A 6,000-nucleotide genomic window follows, 5' to 3' on the forward strand; every position below is an offset into this window, starting at 1 on the left:
AAAAAGGAAGGCTTGGTGACATTTCTGTTGAAGTCTTGTGATTTGTTACACAAGATAATTTAACATCTTTATTGTTTCAGCCACTACAAGTCAGGTATTCTTTTACTTGCAGCTGAATTCACTCTAATTGAGACGTAGTAACATGAAAAAAATGCATTTGGGAATTCTATCAAAAAGGTGGGATACAACATTCTGGCCAGATGGAAGTGACAACCATGTCAGAATTGTGTGTGTGTATAAACGGGGGCAGGAAGAAAATCCAGAGAACTGAGAACAGGGGCTTTGGGGTGGCTCTTCTCTTACCCACCCTGCCTTGCACTGAAGTCTCCCAGCTGATATTAGTAATGGTAACACCACGACCATCAGACCAGGTGCTTTATAGCATCGTCTTGGTACCACTTACACAGCTGCTGCACGAGGCCGGTGCCATGATTGCCGTCGTGTTATCCATGAGGGGAGGCTGTAGAGCTCACATTTAAACCTGTGTCCCTCTCCAAAGCTGGGCTGTGCCTACTTGGATGCACCTGGTCATCCTCTGGCCATGGGGCTTCTGGGGCTCGCCTCGGGGAGGACGGCTAGGAGCACAGGCAGTGGGGGCAGAAGGAGATGGTACAAGGAGCCGCCTGGGGCCAAACTGGGCCCATCCAGCGTGTCAGAAATTGTTCCCAAAGAAAACCAATTCCACTCAGAAGCGGTGTGGATTTTTCTATTTATCTAGTAATGGGTACTTTAGTATAACGAGTAATCAGTTCTCTTTGTAACACACCCTCCCTCCTCCTAGCCATGTGGTTTGCTTTTAGAAATATGTATCGTCCCAATTTTGTTTAAAGCAAGATATGCCTGGAAGCTGACAGCCTGAAGGGCAGATGTCCCTGGGCTGATGGTGCTGATAATAATAGAAATAACAACAGCTCGCACGTCCAGAGCCTTTACAGGCACCAGCATGAGCTCATAGTTTCTTAAATCCTTCCGGCAGTGCTACAATCATACCCTTTTCACAGAAAGGAAAATGAGGTTTTCGGAGGCTAAAAAAGTGTACCCAGCATCTCCCCGGTAGGTAGTGCGTGGGCTTTCTCCAAGGCCTGTGCTGGGAGCTACCAGATTTCCTCAACCAGCTCCTGGCCCATAGACATTCAGTTAGCATTCACTACTTGCTGTCTCCCTACCTCCTCACCTTCTTTCTGACTGGGACTATCAGGCTTCTCATGCTCATCCTCAACCCCTGCTGTCTGCAAGGGGAAGGGAGTAAAAGCTGGGGCCCCTAGTGGAGGAGTTAGACATGAAATGGTAAACTATGAGGTCAAGGTTGTTTTCCAGTGGGCCTGAGGGCTGAGGTGGGGGAAGATGAGGTCAGTGAAGGGGATGAGACCAGACTGCCTAGCAGGGCTGCTGTGTATGGTTCCGCAGGTTGTGCACTGTGCAAGGGCTTCGCATCTAAGGGGGTGTCTTGTACTTCATAGACGTGGTAATACATGTATGAGTGAATCTCTGATAGTTTTCTGGCAAATCGGGAGTAAAGTGTCTTTTTCTAATGGAATGGTATATTATGACAATATTCTGACAGATGGAAGAAGATGTCTTGTGGAAGAAGTACCTTTTCCTAATTTTCCCAAAGCTTTGACTCTGGCCAGAAGAGTGAAATGCTAAGATTTTTTTTTTTTTTTTCTTAACATCTTTATTGGAGTATAATTGCCTTACAATGTTGTGTTAGTTTCTGCTGTATAATAAGATTCTTGAAAGCAGGCCTTCAGTTTGCCATTAACTACGTGCCCATGGGCCTTTCTAAAGCTTCAGGTGAAAGTGTCTTTCTCATTGAGCTGATCAGGCGGGTGCTGGGCACAGCTCTGCCCTAGTAGTTACTGGTGGACCAGGGACTCCATTGGGATTAACATTTTTAAGATTGCTCAAGTCATTTTAGACATCTTCTCTCGGTCTTACCTGACTTTCCCAGCTGTCCCGAGTTCCCTAGGGTTTCTTGTGCCCTGACAGTGCCTGTCCTGGGGCTTCTATGGCTTAGGGACCAGAAGGCAGGGTGGTGGCCCAGGCTGGTACAGATTGAGTAGCCTTAAGCAAGTCATTGCCCTTCTCTGGGCCTCAGTTTTCTCTCATTTAAAATAATTAGGTGGCCTAAGTGATTTCTTGGCCCTTTCCAGCTCTCAGGTTTATTTGTTCACCAGCAGGGCCTTGGGCTGAGTGTGAATAAGACGGGCATACTTCTGAGCTCATGGAGCTTATACTCTGATGGGGGTGGACAGACAAGCAAACAGATGATGATACTTTGGTGGGAGACATATTAGTTTCCTTTTGCTGCTGCAACAAATTATCACCAACATAGTGGCTCAAAACAGTACAAACTTATCTTACCATTCTGGAGGTCAGAAGTCTGAAATGGGTCTCACTGGGCTAAAATCAAGGTGTCAGCAGGACTGCATTCTTTTCCAGAGGCTCTAGGGGAGAATCTGTTTCCTTGCCTTTTCCAGTTTCTCGAGCCTGCCTGCATTCCTTTGGCTGTGGCCCCCTTCCTTCTTCAAAGGATTTTTTCTTCTGCTTCCCTCTTCTACTTTTCAGGATGCTTGTGATTACATTGGGCCCACCTGGATAATCCAGGGTAATCTCCCTATTTTAATGCTCTCTAATTAGCAATCTTAATTTCACCTGGAACCTTAATTCCTTTTTGCCATGGAAAGTAACATAGTCTTCAGGGTCCGGGAATTAAGATGTGGGCATCTTTTGGGGCCATTATTCTGCTTCCCACAGGAAGAGTACAGAGGACTGTGGGACCCCTTGGCAAGGGGCATCCAACCAACACACAGGGGACCCATGTGTCATGGGTCCCAAGACCTTTGCATATCCAGAGGTCAGCTGGGCTGGTGAATTGAGGTTTCCTTTGCCAGTTGGGACCTGACCCAATACAGGGGACTCTATAGGGTGAGGAAGCCCTACGCAGTGTATGTGTGTGTCCCTCAGGCAGATGGAAGGTAATTGCCTAGGGTCTGAGTTGCAAGAAGGGATGGTGAGCAAAGGAAGTAGTATATGTGTGGGGTACTCTAAAACATAATAATGATGGCGATGATGTTATTTAATTTGTGGTTAAAACAAACAAACAGCCAAGTACAACAAAAATACCAAGCAACAACAGCGTGTGCGTCACGGGGGAGTGACTGGAGTAGAGTGCTCTAAAATCCTTGTATTGTTCAGGAGGAGGGTAACGATACCAACTCTAAGATTTTTAACTTATGGAAAATTTTAAGCATTACAAAAGTAAAGGTCATAGTGTAAAGAATCCTAACCCACTTTTCCCTTAATACAGGACGACTCTTATTTTATCTAGCCCCCCACACCTGTTTTTCACTCCAGCTCCCACACTGTGGATCATTTTGAAGCCGTGAACATTGATATTAATTTTGATAGGTTAAGTATGTATGTTAAAATATGTAGGGGCACCGCTTGTAAAAAAAAAAGAAAAGGAAAATAGAGGGTATAACTTCCAATATAGTGGATGTAAAGAAGTGGAGTGAAGAAAAAATAAATATTACAAAAGAAAGCATGATCGAGGGAAAAGTCATGAAAACGGTAGAAGAAATTAGAAGTACACAATAAGATGTTTGAAATAAACCCAAACATGAGATTACTTATAATAAATGTAAATGGACTAAAGAGTGCTGTTAAAGTACAACATTTCAGACTGGATTTAAATAAAACAGTTATACATCCTCTATAAGAAAAACGTGTAAAACATAAGGATGCAGAAAGTTTAAAGGTAAAAGGATGAAAGAAGATGTGCCAGTAGACGCTAACAGAGGAAAGCTGACATAGGTATACCAGCAGCAGACGAAACAGGCTTTATGGCAAAAAGCTTTACTAGAGGTTAAAGAGTGGTTATGTAACGTAAAAGCCTCAATGGCTTTTACCAGGCTTCCTGGCTTTTACCAGGAAGATATAACAATTCTAAACTAGTATATACCTAATCGTTTCGCCTCAAAGTATGTGAATGAAAAAACCGATAGAGCTGCAAGGAGAAACAGGCCAATCCACCATCTTCGTGGGAGATGTTACAACTCTCTTGTAGGTAAAACAGGCAGAACATTAATAAGGATATAGAATATCTGAATAACAACTAATAATTGTATATAAATACAGCTTTAAGGGGAATTCCCTGGCAGTCCAGTGGTTAGGACTCCGCACTTTCAGTGCTGAGGACTGGGGTTCAGTCCCTGATTGGGGAACTAAGATCCCACAAGCCACGCAGCACGGCCAAAAAAAAAAAGAATAAACAAGATTATAATCAAGGAAATGCAAATTACAACCAAATGAGGTACACCACCAGACAGGCAAAATCAAACATTCTGTCGATATCAAATGTTGACAAAAATGTGGTGGAACTGGAACTCTAAAGGGAGTGAAATTGCTACAATCTATTTGGAACATAATTTGTGAATATCTAATAGTAAAGTTGAAGCCACACATAACCTATGATTGAGCAGTCAGCCAGATACAAACGCTTGAGAAATCTTCCTCAGGTGCACCAGGAAACGTGATTCAGAATGTTCATACGCTACCTACCAACTAAAGTAGATGTAATAGAAGAGACTGGCAAAACCCAATGGTTCTGCTACTTGGATGTGGAGAAACTGGAACTCTCATACACTCTGATAGGACTGCAAAATGACACAACCACTTTGGAAAACAGTTTTATTGTTTTTTAAACAAGTTAAACATGGGGCTTCCCTGGTGGCGCAGTGGTTAAGAATCTGCCTGCCAATGCAGGGGACACAGGTTCGAGCCCTGGTCCAGGAAGATCCCACATGCTGCGGAACAACTAAGCCCGTGAGCCACAACTACTGAGCCTGCGCGTCTGGAGCCTGTGCTCCACAACAAGAGAAGACACCGCAATAGAAGCCTGCGAACCGCAACAAAGAGTAGCCCCCGCTCACTGCAACTAGAGAAAACCCACACGCAGCACTGAAGACCCAACACAGCCAAAAATAAATGAAAAATAAAATAAATAAATTTATTAAAAGAAAAAAAAGTTAAACATAAAGTTGCCATATGACCCAGCCATTCTACTCTTAGGTTATCTACCCAAGAGAAATGAAAACATAGGTCCACACAAAGACTTGTACACAAGTACTCTTAGCAGCATTATTCATATTAGCCCAAACCTGGAAATAATCCAAATATTCGCCAACTGATAAATGGATAAACAAGTATGGTGTGTCCATAGAATGAAATACTACTCAGCAATAAAAAGAACAAGCTACTGATACATGCAACAAGATGAATGAACCTCAAAAACATTATGCTAGGGCTTCCCTGGTGGCACAGTGGTTAAGAATCCGCCTGCCAATGCAGGGGACATGGGTTCGAGCCCTGGTCTAGGAAGATCCCACAAGCCACGGAACAACTAAGCCCGTGCGCCACAACTACTGAGCCCGAGTGCCACAACTACTGAAGCCCGCGCGCCTAGAGCCTGTGCTCTGCAACAAGAGAAGCCACCCAATGAGCAGCCCATGCACCGCAATGAAGAGTAGCCCCCGTTCGCTGCAACTAGAGAAAGCCCGCACGCAGCAACAAAGACCCAACACAGCCAAAATTTTAAAAATAAATAAATAAATAAATTTTAAAAAATTATGCTAAGTGAAAGAAGACAGGCATGAAAGACTATATGTTGTACGATTCCACTTGTGTGAAACTTCTAGAAAAGGCAACACTATAGAGACAAAGTTGTCAGCGGTTGCCCGGGGCTATGGGTGGGTGGGTGAGTGGGTGGGATTGACCACAAATGGGTATGAGGGACCTTCTGGAGTGATGGAAGTGTTCTAAACCTGGATTGTGGTTATGGTTGCACAAATGTATATATTTATAGTCCACTACAATGGGTAAATTTTATAGTAATATAAATTATAACCCAATAAAGTTGTTCAAAAATGTTCACTGAAGCCTTATTTCTAATTGCCCCAAATTGGAAACACATCCAAGTGTTCATCACTGGTAGAATGA

The sequence above is a fragment of the Eubalaena glacialis genome, chromosome 1 (genome assembly GCF_028564815.1).
Source record: "Eubalaena glacialis isolate mEubGla1 chromosome 1, mEubGla1.1.hap2.+ XY, whole genome shotgun sequence".
Taxonomy (NCBI): Eukaryota; Metazoa; Chordata; class Mammalia; order Artiodactyla; family Balaenidae; genus Eubalaena; species Eubalaena glacialis.